Source organism: Pinus tabuliformis, chromosome 5_1, assembly GCF_031772625.1.
Source record: "Pinus tabuliformis cultivar Carrire ecotype Pingquan chromosome 5_1, CPIR1, whole genome shotgun sequence".
In the NCBI taxonomy this organism is placed as follows: Eukaryota; Viridiplantae; Streptophyta; class Pinopsida; order Pinales; family Pinaceae; genus Pinus; species Pinus tabuliformis.
The window spans coordinates 671,667,176-671,684,645 of NC_142305.1; positions in this window are offsets into that span (position 1 = coordinate 671,667,176).

Sequence of the window (17,470 nt, forward strand, 5' to 3'; positions counted from 1 at the left end):
GTTGTCACTCTTAACTCAAGACCCTTGTTCTTCTAGAAAATAGTTTTGACTTTTATCCATGATTCTTTGTGGATTCTATGTAAATGTTTTTTTGATTTAATGACAATGAAGGCACGACTCTTGCTTTAGCAAAAAAAAAAAAAGATAATGGTAAGCTAAATGTAATGAAATAGAAGTAAATGTAATGAGATAGAGGTGGAGTGAAGGTGAAAATATGGAAATATAAGTGAATGTAATGGAAGTGAATGACAATTTCAAGGCCTAACATACCCCCCAACTGAAGCTATTACATGTCCTCATGTAATCTATTATATTAATTCTTTTTTATCCTTGAGCTTTGGCTAAACTTTGCATGATATCATTTGATAACTTCATACTTCTGCAAAGTCTTTTAGTTGAATTGCAACATGGTTGGTTCTTATGTTCAGGGAAAATTTTAGGGGCTAATATTCACAGATGGGCTAATTTTCCATGCTTTTTCCAAAAAAAAAGATTCACCAATTTCCATTTTTCATAAACATGATTCACCAAAATTTTACAATACAAAATTATTTCACCTTAAAAATTGCCAAAATTTTATATAGACTAGTATAATATCATTGGAAATATAAACATTTCTACAAAAATATCACCAAACATTTAACAATTTGCATATTAGGGACTAGTAAGATTCGCCAAGGTTTCTAAACTTTAAGATAAACTTTCATCCTTAAAATTTTCCTTACTTGTGTTACAACCATATTTTGTTGTTGCATTCATTTTTTATCTTTGAACTTTGCATAATGATGATTTGATTATTGTTGCAAAGTATATCTTTATTGGATTGCATCATACTTGGTTCTTGTGTGACAACCATGATTGTGTTGGTATCCAATTATCTTTTCAGTTCTTTTGAAAAGCTTTTGTATGCTCATAACAATAATGTAATAGTTAATATATTTTGAAAGTATGTGGGTTTTTGAATGTGATATGAATATGGAAAAATATGAATATGAATGTATCCCCCCAACTGATGATATTGGCAATTTTATGAGATGAGGAAGAGAAATGTTTTTTTTCCAAAAATTATCATTCTAACTTTTCAAGGAATTTTATGGTAAAAAGTTAGAAAATGACATACCTTAACTTACCCTTTGGAAATGGATGAGCTACATGTGTGGTGGCTACAAAATTCTGATCATAATCTTCTTCAAGTGGTTAGACAAGTCATGGAGAAAAGAGTCAAGATGAATTTTTATTGCTTTTATTAAAACTTGTTGAATCTGCTGTGGAATAGTGTTGATTCTGCTGCTACCATCTGATTCCACAACTGTTATTTGATTCTACAGCTGTCATCTGATTCCGCAGCTGCATGTCTTCTACATTTGCTCCAAAATGCTGAAAATGATAGTCTTCATATCTTCAAAACTCATTGGCACAATTCCTACTATGTGAATAGATGTTCTGATGTCGAACATAGCAAGAAATTGTTGACTTAGTGGCCATTAATGGATGTCACTAGTCAACACGAGAACTCTCACCATTGATGACAATGAGAGTCAAGATGCCCAAACACATCTTTCTAGGTATGAATAATTTTGTTGTTGTCGAGTACCTAGAAGATCCAATGAACATGGGACATTAATGTATTCCCGTTGTTCGTCGGCATGAGGACTTGCCATTAAGTCATGCAAGCCTCAAGGTTTTTTTGCAAGGATTTTAGACTCAAAGGACTATGGACTCAATAATTTGCATTGAAGCAAGGTTTATTTGCAAAATGAAAAGGATAGGAAAGGAAAAATGAAAATGGAAGATGACAATGAAAAATAATAATGACAATAGGCAATACGCATGTCAGTGAGGTTCTTGTTTTTATTTGCGGGTCAGGAGTAGACAAAAAGTAATGGGAAGTGTATGTGAATAAAGGAAAATGAACAACTAACTCTTGCTGGGAAAATAATTGTGGCTTGATTCGAAGTTCTTGGTTGGATTTATAATTCAAAAGGGAGGAAGAGTAATGGTTTTGATGAATATGGACATGGACTTGTTCTTATGTTTCTCATGAGATTGGTCTTTTGAAGACCAATTGTCGTCACAATTTAATCTCCTTGTTGATCATTCAATCATCCTAAACCTGCAAAAAAACTTGACACAAAGAACATAAGTGTGTTAAAAAAGAAATAGCTAATTTCTTTCTGATTCTTACACAAAAATTGAATGTCAAATGAAACAGATTAAGGAAAATCAAAAAGTGTTATATTCGGTCCAATTCATGATATCGATAACAATCCATTTTTAAGAAATAACCATAAAAAGTAAATCAACTCCCTGTTGTTGAATGACTTCATGCACTGCGCGATTGGCATCACAAAGATTTGTTGTGTCCTGCTAGTTAAAACTTCATAAAAAATACACAACAACAATATTAATGCCAAATGTTCAGAAATCATCTAAATAATTTTCCAATTGTTCCGCAAGCTATTATTGAATCGTCATCTGTGCTACAAAAATAACACGTTGTCAAAAATATTTGAAGCGACAAAAATATGAAAAAGTACTTGCATGAAAAATAAATAAATAAAATTATTTCAATCAAATTTTGCAAGTATTTTTCGTTTTTATAAATTGCTTCAAAAAAATTGATTGCATCATTGCAAAAAATTTTGAATATATATATATATTTGAATGATTTTTATTTCATTTATTTTTTTTTTTTTATCAAAAAGAAATTATTAATAAAGAAAATGATTTTTTTATTATTCTTATTTATTTTTTTAATCATGAGACACATAGGAAATTATACACGTGTCTAAAATCAAATTGGACTCTTAGACCTCGTGCCATGTGGAGTAGAGTTTGTTATTCAATTGGATTCTTCTAAAATCAAATTTATTAAATCAAATTGGACTCTTAGACCACATGCCATGTGGAGCAGAGTTTGTTATTCACTTGGATTTTTCTGCTTTCAACTTGCCATGTTAAAACAGTTCAAAACAAATCATTTTTTTCTCACGCAATCTGCAAAATGGAGCTATGAAGAACCTTAAATTTCTCCCAAATGACTATGAATTTGGGAAAATCCTAATATAGAAAACATAACTCACCCCGTTTTGAGAAAAACCCATGTTTCTGTGTTTTCTAATTCAGCTCGGTTTGTTCAGAAAATGCGTTTTAAAATCATGTGTTTTTAACAATTACGCATTTTTGGCAATTTCGTTTTCTGGCAATTACTTCTACAACAAACTAAAATTTTTGTGGTTTGATTTTTTTATTTGCAAGTTTTGATGTATAGTGGCTTGTCTCTAATATAGAAATTCAGATTGATCACCCTTATTCCAATTATCTACTGTGGAATCTGCAATTTTCTCTTCATCACTAGTCTGTAATCTCTTCTTCATCAGCGATTTCTTCATCCGATACACCTTCATTGTCTGTCTCTGCAACTTTTAAAAATCAATTTCTAATAACTGTTGCTTGAGGAAGACTGAATATGGAAAATAGAAGGTTCCTTTTATTCTTCTTTTTTATTGTAGTGCATGGTTCTTTGCGTGGATTGGAGGCCTGCACATATGCATAAGGCCAAATCATTCGTTGTTTTAAATTTATTTTTATAGAAAATATATATATTTTTTAATTAATTGATTTTTTTTTATTTTTTTTTTCATAAAATTATATAGGTTATATTTTCAAAATTTAAAAAAATACATATATATTTCATTAAACAAAACAATTTATATATATATATATATATTATTTTTATCATAAAAACTCTTTTTCTGATCCTCCAGATCACACAAAGCGCAGGAGGAGAGCATACTTGAGAAATTATTAATCGTTTTTTTTTAGATGTAAGAAATAAGGTCTCCTAATTACACTTCCCCGGCAACAGTACCAAAATGTTCAGTCAATTTAATGTCTTAAATTGCTAACATAAATTATCGACCAAGGTTAGTAAACTGATGAAGTGTGGTGCACAATATGTGCTTAGTTAACCTTGTTTCTTACTTCGTTGAGTATGTTTTTGTATTGTTTTGAGGGTTTTGTCTTTTATGCCTAATGATTTTAATGGATGTTAAGTGTCAATGATCAACTAAGTCTAATGGATGTTTAATATAAAAACTAATTTCTAAGAAGGAAGAAAAGGAAATGTACTTCAACTAACTTAATTTGCATAAAATCAAATCAAAAACTTGAATGGTTAGTCTAATCTAGGTTGGCACTATGTCTATGAAAAGCAGAGCATTATTCTAGATACAATTGTATTCATTGATAAGATGAAAATGAAATCACTTCCTATCCTATCCTTGAAAACTCTTGATCAAAAATAAAACTAATCATATTCTATGAAATGAAAGCAAGAAATATAAAAACAATTATGATCTATTGCATGCACAAATACTATTGCGAACATTCAATATAGGAAGAAGTCGAAATCGTCTTCTTGAAATGACTTAAGCAATTGAGTATACATTAGATGTGATATAAGAAAGCATCATAAAAGCATGGAAAGGAAAAATTGTGGCTACTATGTGATCTAATGCCTCTTAGGCAACCCAAATTGGAAGAACTACCTTCTTGGACAAGCTGATTGTGAGATTACACAATAGATGAAAGCTTAATCAAAAAGCATGACAAAAGCATAAGGAAAGTAACTAGATTATTGTTTACTCTTAATGCCTCAAGAAACCAATATTGGAAAATAGCTTAATGCTACCTTTTTGAGAAGCTCTTTGGAAAACATAGGGTTAAACAGTGAATGTAAAGTTGAATCTAAGAAAACATTGTAAAGACATGTGAAAGAAAACTAAGTCACTGTATTCTCTAATGCTTCAAGCAATCCAATTTTAGAAATTATATAAAACACCACTTTTTTTAGATGCTCTGAGGAAACATAAAATTATACAGTGATGTAAATCTACATTTGAAAAATAAAATAACATTTTCAATGGAAAGCTAAACTATTTGCATGAATCAAAGTAAAACAAACTAATTAATCTTACAAATTTACAAAGGGATGCACATGGTTGATGGGAACCCTTCCATTGTCCAATAGCATTCCAACTCACAAAACTCACATTATAAAATTCAATAATGGAAAAGAGCCTTTTTTATTGATAAACTCACAACTTTACACAATGGAAATCTACACTGCTAATCTCATTACATCAATAGCTCTTCACTTTACATCCCATTCCATCTCAAGCCTTGTTACAAAACATTTTATACTTCTTTCTCTTCTTTTCCTCCATTTTCCCCCCATGATAGAAGAAAACTTCCCCTATTTATACAAAAAGATAAGAAGCTATCTCATTAATGAGAGTCCATGAATCTCTCCATATATCTCTGTTGGAAATAATACTGAGAGGGGGGGTGAATCAGTATTATCAGATCAATAAAACTTTTCAAATACTCTGAAACATATACGCGACTTCAGTTAAGTGAACCAGCGTGTACATGCTACTGTGTCTAAGGAAACCAGCGTATAACCAGAAAACTTATGATTCAGTTAGTTTATCTTCAGTAAATGCATCAGGACATTATTAACCATATTAAAAGTAAACAGATGCAGTATCACACAAAAGCCACACACATGAACACCATGATATAAGGTGGAAACCCAATGTGGGTGAAAACCACCTGCTGCAAGTTGTCTCTATCTTTCTTTAATAAGAGCTTCAGTTTACAATCTTTTGTACTGGTGCAGCCTTATACCAGTACGCAGGCTACAACCTGCAGAGGGCTACAACCCTCTCTCGTTCTCCAAACTTCCTTGGAAGGGAACTCCAACCCCCCTTTGCTCTTGTACTAGCTAAGATACTAGTACGTAGGTGCAGGCCTACAATCTTCTTTCCTTCAGGTACCACTTTTCATACATTTTCAGACTAGATATTCCTGAAGCACAACATTACAATCTGAAGACCACAATTCATTCAACTTTCATAGCAGATTACAAAACAACCAATACTTGCATCAACAATCTCTGAATCACTGAACCACTGATGCCCTGTCAAACCCAGTCACCAAAACACAGAGCAGACTACAGAACACTGCAATAACAGTCAGACCCAACTGCAAACCCAAAAATCAAGCTTCAAAAGATATACGCTACTTAAATGAGAGAAACCCGCGTATACACGCTCTTTTAACGAAGACAACCTGCATACAGATCTAAAAATAAATTCTCTTAACTTGCAGCTGTACCAGACATCAGTTATTGCGTCAGTATGCAGATCTAGAAATACGCATAATCAACCATATCATAATAGAACATTTCAAACCATTAGATCCTGATCTGTCCTTAGATCTAGTCTTCCATCAACCGATGTGATCTCTCCTTAGCTTAGATCAAGCAACCCAGAACCTGCATACGAGATCTCTTTCTTTATCAGATATTCAAGACTTTTTCAGTGTATATGCCTAATGATCTTCTTCTCCTTATATAGCCTTAGGCCTTGCTCAATACCAAGGGCCAAACCATAGAAATCCAATACCATCAGCTTCAAAACTAGAGATCAACACGTCTGTCGAGATACTTTGGTCCAAAGACATAGGCTCAAGTACCGAGGACTAACTACCACGGACCAAAGGGAAGCTTCTCGACATGCACGCCCTTTTCTGTTCATGAATCTGCATGTATACGCGACTTTATATATATCGAACCTGCGTATCCGCGACTTAGGCTATAGAGTACCTGCGTGTATACGCAACTTTTGCTTAATGAACCTGCGTATATGAAAATTCTCTTCATACTTGTAGTCTGGACTGAGATCTGTCATCAAGGAGAGTTGCCATCAAGGACAACACCTGGATCGTAGCGCCACACCTGTGCCAAAATGCCAACAATCTCCCCCTTTGGACTTGATGGCAACCCCAAGATCCGTAGAATCATTCTCCCCCTTTGTCATCAAGGGCAAAGGGCTGTGCTCCCCCTGAGTACATGCTGATATCTCTGCTTGGCTGTGCTGAAACATGCTCCCCCTGACTGTAGGCAATATCTACAAAATATGTTCTTCAAAAGAGCCAAGACTGATACACCATAAGGGACCTTCCTATCACCGAAAGACTCAATGCATACATCCATGCTCCCAACTAAGAGGGGATACATCAGAACCAACCAATTATATTACATCATTCATTCATCCCAGGCATAGTGGGGAAACCAACAAAGGCCGTTATATGACCTTGACACCATAGAAGAGATATCACAGAAGAGATACATGACATAGAGACAACAAATCTAGACCAAGACTTATGAAAGTCACAAGCAGCATCTGATATACATCTTTTAGATCAGCAACCAAGATTTCCTTCTGAGCTCCTTCTCCTGAAACCAACAACAGTTGTGTACTAGAACCAAAAGCATCTAAATGCCAACAATGCTTTATGAGACTTTAAGCTGCTCCCCCTGAACCTGTGCCCGCTGCACCCTCTGAAACTGTGCCTGAAGAATTCTGGCATACCCATCTCAGACCTTCTCCAACCGGAGTCTGCCTTTGCTATTCAGACCTCCATATACGCGACTTCTCCTGCATAAAACTGCGTATGCACGCGGATATGCTTTCGGCAGAACGCGTACACCACACACGCAACTTTCCCGCATAAATCGGCGTATATACGCGAATATCCTTTACGTAACTTGCGTATACCAACTTTTCTGTAGACAAGCTTCAACAGCAGGATGAAGCATCAACTACTCCCAGCTTTTGTCTGAGATATTCAAAAGTTTCCCTGGGCAGTGGTTTTGTGAGAATATCAGCAACTTGTTCCTTAGAAGGAACATACTCAAGCTTGACTTTCTGCTCAAGCACTTGTTCCCGAAGAAAATGGTACTTGATTGGTATGTGCTTGGTCTTTGAGTGCATGACTAGATTCTTTGAAATGCTGATTGCACTTGTATTATCACATAAGATAGAGACTGGTGGAGTGCACATGATTTGAAAATCCTGCAAGGTCTGCATCATCCAAAGAAGTTGTGTGCAACAAGATGCCGCAGCCACATATTCTGCTTCAGCTGTAGATAAGGCAATCGAACTCTGTTTCTTGCTGAACCAAGATACTAATCTGGAACCCATGAAGAAAGCACCACCACTTGTGCTTTTCCTATCATCCACACTTCCGGCCCAATCTGCATCTGTGTAAGCATGAAGAGTGAGATCTGTATCTCTAGGATACCATAAGCCATAGTTTTGGGTCCCTTGAAGATACTTGAAGATTCTTTTGACTGCCTGAAGATAAGTTTCCTTTAGGTTGGCTTGAAATCTTCCAACAATTCCTACTGCATGCATAATATCTGGTCGGGTACCTGTCAAATAAAGCAAACTCCCAATCATGGATCTATAAGTTGGTTGGTGAACTGCTGCTGATTCATCATTTGCACTGAGGCTGCATCCTGTAACCATGGGGGTACAAACTGGCTTTGAATCTTCCATGCCATACTTCTTCAAGATCTGCTTGAGGTACTTGGTTTGAGACAAGAAAATACCTCCTTCATTTTGTTGGATTTGCAATCCAAGAAAGTATGTCAATTCTCCAAGCAATGACATTTCAAATTCTTTCTGCATAACCGAGGCAAAGTTTTGACTCATAGCCTCTTCTTTGCTGCCAAAGATAATATCATCTACATACACAACAAGTATTAGCAATTTGTTATTTTCAACTTTCATATAGAGATTGCTATCTGCTGATCCTTTTGAAAAACCTTGTTGGTGAAGATATTTGTCCAAACGATAGTACCAAGCCCTTGGAGCTTGTTTGAGACCATAGAGAGCCTTTTTCAATCTGCATACAAGGTTTGGATCATTCCCAAGAATGAAACCATCTGGCTGCTCAATATATACTTCTTCTTCTAAGTCTCCATTCAGAAAGGCTGATTTCACGTCCATTTGAAATACCTTGAAGTTTTGAAAGCTTGAGAGAGCAAGGAACATTCGGATGGCCTCAAGTCTTGCAACAGGAGCAAAGGTCTCTTCAAAATCTATTCCTTCTTGCTGCGCATACCCTTTACAAACAAGTCTGGCCTTGTTTCTAATTACTTCTCCATTTTCATTCAATTTATTTTTGAAGACCCATTTAGTCCCTATGACATTTTTATCTTTTGGTCTAGGAACCAATTCCCAAGTATTGTTCTTTTCGATCTGCTCAAGTTCTTCATCCATTGCTTTGACCCAACATTCATCTTTGCATGCCTCTTTCACATTTTGTGGTTCAGTGGAAGAGAGTAATGCCAAATAGCTTGAAGCTTCTGCAATTCTTCTTCTTGTTTGTATTCCTGCTTCTTTCTGCCCCACAATCTGAGATTCTGGATGATTCTTTTGAACATATCTGGATGGAGTCTTCTCTTCTATTCTTGTCTGCTCCTCTGGTTCTTCTTGAGGTTCTTCTTCTTCTTGAGGTTCTTCTTGAGGTTTTTCTTCTTCATCATTCTACCTTTGAGGGTAGCCTTCATCTTCTTCAATGTCTTCATGATGAACTTGCCTAGGAATATATCCCTTCTCATCGACCACTACATCAATGCTGTCAACAATTCTGCCAAGTCTTTTGTTGTAGCACTTGTATGCTTTGCTATGTGGAGAATAACCAAGAAGAATGCCTTCATCTGCTCTTGGTTCAAGTTTTCCAAGTTGCTCATCAGTATTCTTAATATAACATTTGCTCCCAAAGATTTTGAAATGCTTCACCGAAGGAGTCTCACCACTCCAGAGCTCATGAGGTGTTTGAGTGTTGTTTACTCGGACATTTGTTTTGTTAAGAATAATAACCGCAGCATGTGCAGCCTCACCCCAGAAAGTTGCGGGAGTACCTGATTCATCAAGCATAGCACGAGCCATTTGTTGAATTGTTCTGTTCATTCTTTCCACAACCCCATTTTGATGAGGAGTTCTCGTTGTAGAGAATTCTCTTCTTATCCCATGTTCTTCACAGAAATCGAAGAATTCGTTTGAGGTAAACTCCCCACCTCTGTCAGATCTGAGGCACTTAATTTTGTGTCCTGATTCATTTTCAACCAAAGCTTTGAAGGATTTGAATTTTTCGAATGCTTCATCTTTGTGCTTCATAAGCCCTAACCAGACAAACCTGGAGAAATCGTCAATGAATAATATCAAGTATTCTTCTCCTCGAGGTGTTCTTTTTCTGAATGGACCACATGTATCTGTATGTACTAACTCAAGAGGCATGCTAGCTGATCCTTCCTTCTCTGGAAAATTAGTTCTGGTTTGCTTTCCAAACTGACAAGATTTGCATATAGTGTTGTCTGGAATTTTGATATCTAGAAGACCACGAACTGCCTGATATTTGCATGCTTTCCTTATTTGTGAAAATCTTAGATGCCCCAACCTCCGATGCCATAGCCAGTGTTCATCATCCTTGCTCAAATAGCATTGTTGTGGTCCTTCTTCAAATATGTATAGATTATTTGGAGTCCTTCTTCCTTTGATCACTGTTTTACCTGTATCAAGGTCACGAACACAACATCCATTTGATCTAAATATTACCTCTGTTCTTTGATCACACATCTGACTGACACTCAGAAGATTATGCTTCAATCCATCAACATACAAAACATTTCCAGCTTTGACCTTCTCTTTTAATGGAGCAACACCTTTTCCTTTTATGGCTGCAGAGATGTCGTTTCCAAAAGAAACTTTCTTCCCCTTTTCTAATGTGGTATATGACTCAAGTTTTTCTTTGTCCCCTGTCATATGCTTCGAACATCCGCTGTCAATGTACCATAGACTTTCTTGACCTTCTGCATAAAAGGCTATCCCACATCTTTCTGGTTGTGGTTCCTTTATTCTCCATGTTCTGACATTTGAGGTTTGTTTCTTCTGAGTTGTCTTTCGGAACCTGCTCCTGCATTCAGAGTCTTCATGACCAAAGTTATTACAAATAGAGCATTCAACTTCATTTTCAAGAACTGAAAAGTTGTTATAAGTCCTTTTCATGGTTCCAGTCATTCTCCCTTGCTTTTGAGCTTCTCTAGTCATGATTGTCTTGTAGGCAACACATTGAGCTGCTTTGTGACCGAAGTTATGGCAAGAAAAGCATTGGCCATTAAAGAAACTTCTGCGATAATCAGATCTATCATCCAACCGATTGTAGCTTCTATTCACATTCATTCTTGGAGCAAATTGGGAAGATTTTACCTGAGGCTGATTGTAGCTTTTGTTTGTCCTTAAGGCAGTTTGTCCCCGAGTTTCTTGATGGTCTTTATTTGTTCTTGAGGTAAACTGTCCCTGATTCACCTGATGACTTTTATTTGGCCTTTGCTCGCTTCTCCTTGCTGCATCAAGATAGCTTTTAGAGGTGGATGCTTGAGATGTTTCTCCATTATATCCAAGACCTGTCTTGATCAGAGGAGATCGCTGCACATTGATAATCTCATCCAAGGTTTCAGATCCTTTAACAAATTTAAGATTAATCGCTTTTGTTTTCTCAATCTCCTTTCTAAGACAAACAATCTCACATTCCAATTTTTCAAGATGTTTTTCCTTTTCATCAATTTGAAATTGTAGAGTATCAATGATCATATTCTTTTCTTCTATACGTCTCTTGAGTCCAGTAATTTCATCATAAAGGTTATCCATATCTACAGCATCCATATAATCATCATCTTCAAATGCCATTAACAACTTATATTCATTACCTCGTTCATCTTCATCACTGTTTGATAGACCATCACTATCTTCATGAGTGTAGTAGCTTTTCTTATTTGCACTATGTTTCTTGTTCCATCTAGCAGGTTCCTTTCCCTTGTCATTCTTATCTTTGTGAGGACATTTGGCAGCATAATGACCTACTCTTCCACAAGCAAAACATTTAAAAGGTAACTTACCTCTGAACCTTCCAGAACCCCTTTGAATATTTCTGACGAAATTTGATTCTTCTTCTTCATCTTCTGGCATGTGACTTGTCTCATAATAATCTTCTTTGCCTGAAGCCTTGAAAGCAGCCTCTCTTCTGTCTGATGGACCTCCTTTTCTCATTTCATAAGCAGTTAGAATTCCGTGAAGCTGAGACATAGTAAGAATTCTTTCACCTTTTCTTCTATTGCAGACACTTTAGATTCAAATTTGGGGGACAATGATCTTAGAACCTTTTCAACCACAATAGCCTCTCTTATTTCTTCACCCAAGTTTTTCATGCAATTAACAATCTCATCTACCCTAAGGAAATAGTTAGCCACACTTTCATCATTATACATTCTGAGAGTCTCATACTTAATCCTGAGAGTTTGAAGTTTAGCACGCTTTACCTGTTCGTCTCCTTCATAGCTCGTGACAATTTTGTCCCATATTTCTTTTGCGGATTTATAGTGCATTACCTTCATGAATTCTGATTGGGATATACATCCTAATAGAGTACTGACTACTTTCGCATTTGTTTCATACTTCTTTTTCTCGGCTGGATCTGTAGGAGTAGCTGAAGGAAAAGTGTAGCCTGACTCTACGATGTCCCAAACTTCTGTACCAAGAGATTGAAGATAGGCAGTAACTCTTACCTTCCAATAATTGAAGTTTGTCCCATCAAAAACCGGTGGCCTGATTGATGCTTCTTTCTCGTAGTTGCTCATGATGAATGATCTACCTTCAAGCGATCAAGCTTCTCTGAAGGACCTGCTCTGATACCAATTGTTGGAAATAATACTGAGAGGGGGGGTGAATCAGTATTATCAGATCAATAAAACTTTTCAAATACTCTGAAACATATACGTGACTTCAGTTAAGTGAACCAGCGTGTACACGCTACTGTGTCTAAGGAAACCAGCGTATAACCAGAAAACTTATGATTCAGTTAGTTTATCTTCAGTAAATGCATCAGGACATTATTAACCATATTAAAAGTAAACAGATGCAGTATCACATAAAAGCCACACACATGAACACCATGATATAAGGTGGAAACCCAATGTGGGTGAAAACCACCTGCTGCAAGTTATCTCTATCTTTCTTTAATAGGAGCTTCAGTTTACAATCTTTTGTACTGGTGCAGCCTTATACCAGTACGCAGGCTACAACCTGCAGAGGGCTACAACCCTCTCTCGTTCTCCAAACTTCCTTGGAAGGGAGCTCCAACCCCCCTTTGCTCTTGTACTAGCTAAGATACTAGTACGTAGGTGCAGGCCTACAATCTTCTTTCCTTCAGGTACCACTTTTCATACATTTTCAGACTGGATATTCCTGAAGCACAACATTACAATCTGAAGACCACAATTCATTCAACTTTCATAGCAGATTACAAAACAACCAATACTTGCATCAACAATCTCTGAATCACTGAACCACTGATGCCCTGTCAAACCCAGTCACCAAAACAAAGAGCAGACTACAGAACACTGCAATAACAGTCAGACCCAATTGCAAACCCAAAAATCAAGCTTCAAAAGATATACGCTACTTAAATGAGAGAAACCCGCGTATACACGCTCTTTTAACGAAGACAACCTGCGTACATATCTAAAAAAAAATTCTCTTAACTTGCAGCTGTACCAGACATCAGTTATTGCGTCAGTATGCAGATCTAGAAATACGCATAATCAACCATATCATAATAGAACATTTCAAACCATTAGATCCTGATCTGTCCTTAGATCTAGTCTTCCATCAACCGATGTGATCTCTCCTTAGCTTAGATCAAGCAACCCAGAACCTGCATACGAGATCTCTTTCTTTATCAGATATTCAAGACTTTTTCAGTGTATATGCCTAATGATATTCTTCTCCTTATATAGCCTTAGGCCTTGCTCAATACCAAGGGCCAAACCATAGAAATCCAATACCATCAGCTTCAAAACTAGAGATCAACACGTCTGTCGAGATACTTTGGTCCAAAGACATAGGCTCAAGTACCGAGGACTAACTACCACGGACCAAAGGGAAGCTTCTCGACATGCACGCCCTTTTCTGTTCATGAATCTGCGTGTATACGCGACTTTATATATATCGAACCTGCGTATCCGCGACTTAGGCTATAGAGTACCTGCGTGTATATGCAACTTTTGCTTAATGAACCTGCGTATATGAAAATTCTCTTCATACTTGTAGTCTGGACTGAGATCTGTCATCAAGGAGAGTTGCCATCAAGGACAACACCTGGATCGTAGCGCCACACCTGTGCCAAAATGCCAACAATCTCTAGAGTTACAATCAAAATAAGAAATGATAAGACACATGCCTTTTTAGAGTTTCAATACAAATAGGAAATGAGACACATATTCTTATGATCCCATGATCTTCTCCACTCAAATTTGAATTTGGTTTTGGGAGGCCACATAAAGGTCTTTTAGAAACTTCCTTTTGACCTACACATGTCAACAATCTCATCCCACTTGTTAGGTATAAGCATATGCCCATTACTTTCTAATTTTTAATCATAAATTCATTTAAAAATGCTAAGAATTAATAATGTTTGGAAAAACATAAATGTGACCCAATAATGATAATGGTAAGGTAAATGTAATGAAATAGAGGTGGAGTGAAGGTGACAATATGGAAATATAAGTAAAAATGTAGTGGAAGTGAATGACAATTTCAAGGCCAACATGTCCCCCACAAGCCTGCGCTGGCGACAGTAAGCCATTTCAAGAGGCAATTAAACACAATTTTTGACCAAAAATTCACTTCAACAAGGCTGAAATACAATCAATGAAAGGAAGGAAGGTCTGCTAGAGTGTCTTAAGATGTGAATAAGCTACTTGGAACGATGATAGTTCCCTAGTATGGTTGCCAATTTGTTATGAAGAATTTGGTATCTACGGATAAATACTAATTCCCTAAATAAGTATTCATATCTAGAACAACAATTTAAAGCACTTTAACCTTTTTCTATAAACAATAGATAAGACAAAGAGAATGAGAGGACCTACTTGTACTTTCGCTTTCCTCTTGCCTCCTTTGTATCGGTCCTATCACTCCTTCCCGTATTTAACACGCTTGAGAAGTACATGTAAACATCAACAGAAGACAAATAACTAATCAAAGCAAAAGATCTACTGATTACAAGTAAATGGAATCAGATACATTCACACATATAAGCATCACATATCAAGATAAGCATATGGAAAAAGGTGTAAATACTTTATTGAATAGAAGGAAGAATTACAACCATGAAGCCTAATTCGAAGTCACTCCTCCAGCTTTGGTTCCATCCACATCACATCATAAGATGACATTCCGACAACATAACGACACTTACAATAGTCTCAATTCTCAAACTAACATTATCTCCTTACAATTCATCAAAATCCAGCCCTTGATCACTTAGATGAGTGCTCAATTTATAGGAAGATGGAGGAGGTTTTGTCATCAATGAGGGTATTGAATGGTCTTCCATACTTATAATTAGTTCCATGTAGGAAGGGATGAGAGGATAGGATGTATCTTAACTCATTCCTCATCCATTTTCGAGCTCATAGGAGATGATAAGTGTGGTAATTTTATAGAAGGCTCTAGAAGATAAGAATATTCCCTAAACCCTATGTGAATTTCACTCAAACTCGCCTAGTGAAAGTCAAAGAGGACCTAAGTGCTCTGCAGAGCACCCTGGCATTGACTTAACTGCTTTGCAGTGCACCCTTGCATGGGCCTACCTGCGTTGGTCCCTCTAGAGGTCATTTTAGGATGTCTTTAGGCCATGAAATTGTCTAGGAAGGAATCATTCAAAAGGTTGACTTGTTTAAGACATGTAGCAACTGAAATTAGGGTTTGATGAGCCCTAAAACACTGATCTGGATGATGGGAGTGATGTGCCCAAATGGATCTGTAACACCAGGATAGTCTGCCAAAGCCATAAGCAAATAACAACACCACGAAGATGAAGAAGGACATGGGAAAATGGTGTGAGTTCCATAAGAGCTCCACTCACAATACAAGTGAGTGTCGGGCCAAGCAGTCACTAGTGGCTGAGCTGAAGGCTTCCGAATCAGATGCAGGGTCCAACTTTGAATCAAAACCTGATAAGGGGACTGAAAAAGGGAAGAAGATCATTGATGCAGAGCCCAATGCCACCGTGGCCACCACAAAGATCCAGAAAATTGAAACTGAAGATCCAGAGGAGTGGGAACGCCTCTTACACACACAGATGTGGGTGAAGGATTCTCTGCTACAGTTCATTGTCGATAGTTGGAGCCAAAAGAACCTCATTTTAGTAGAAGTTGTGAAGCAGATGGACCTAAAGACTACAACACATCCATAGTACACCATCAGGTGGATTCACCAAGGATGAGATCTTCGCGTCAGCTAGCAGTGCCACCTTCCCTACAGCATCAAGCCCTTCATGGACGAGGTCCTCTGTGACATTTCTCTTCTTGAAGTTTCTGATGTATTGTTAGGAAAACCATACTTGTGGAAGCGACATGTTGTGTATGAGTCTAGACCTCGCTCTGTGATTATTACTTTGGCTAATAAGCTGTACAGAATATCGGAGCTAGCCCCGCCTACCTCCATCTCTTTGATCACTGCAAAGCAATGCAGTAAGATCATTTCCCAGACCAGGAAATTCGTTTTCCTTATTATTTTCCCCCAAGGAAAGAAGAAGGTTGTGGCCATGACTTCCAGGCAGGTCTCCTCTACACAAAAACAATAGATGGACAAGGTCGTGGAGGAGTACAGGGATATTTTCGCCTCACCCACAAGGGTACCTCTACACTATTAGGTCAAGCACTCCATCGATCTACCTCGGGCACGCCACTACCCAATGGACATATCTATCGATGCTATGTTTTGGAGAACAATGAGATCAAGAGGCAGATTCAGGAACTACTACAGAAATGGAACATCAGGCCAAGCTCATCACCTTGTGGGAGCCCGATTGTATTGGTACAGAAGAAGGATGGGACCTGGAGGCTTTGTATTGACTATCTGGTGCTGAACAAGATCACTGTCAGGAATAGGTGCCTAACCCCTCGAATTGATGACCTTTTGGACCAGCTCAAGGGGGCCAAATATTTTAGCAAGATTAACTTGAAGCCAAGTTATCACCAGGTGCCTATCGAACCCTCTGATGTGTGGAAGACCACCTTCAAATCCAAGGAGGGCCTTTTTGAACGGTTGGTCATGTCGTTCGGATTGACGAACACCTCTGCAACCTTCATGAGAATGATGGATGACATCTTGCTATCCTTCACCAATGCATACGTGGTGGTGTATTTAGATGACATCTTGATATTCAACCAAAGTTGGGAAGAGCACCTCCACCATATTCGATAGGTCCTTCAAACCCTTCGACAACACAAATTGTATGCTAACTTGGAGAAATGCACCTTTGACCTGACCCAGGTTCAGTATATGGGGTACATCATTGATGAGTAGGGTGTACTTGTGGACCCATCCAAGATACAAGTTATTCGATATTGGTCAGCTCCAACCACTCTAACAGAGCTTCGCAGCTTTTTGGGTCTTGCCAATTTCTACCATAGGTTCGTGTTGGGTTTATCTCATATCACTTGGCCTTTAAGTCAAGTCACCAAGGATGGAGCGAAAGAAAAGTTCTTTTG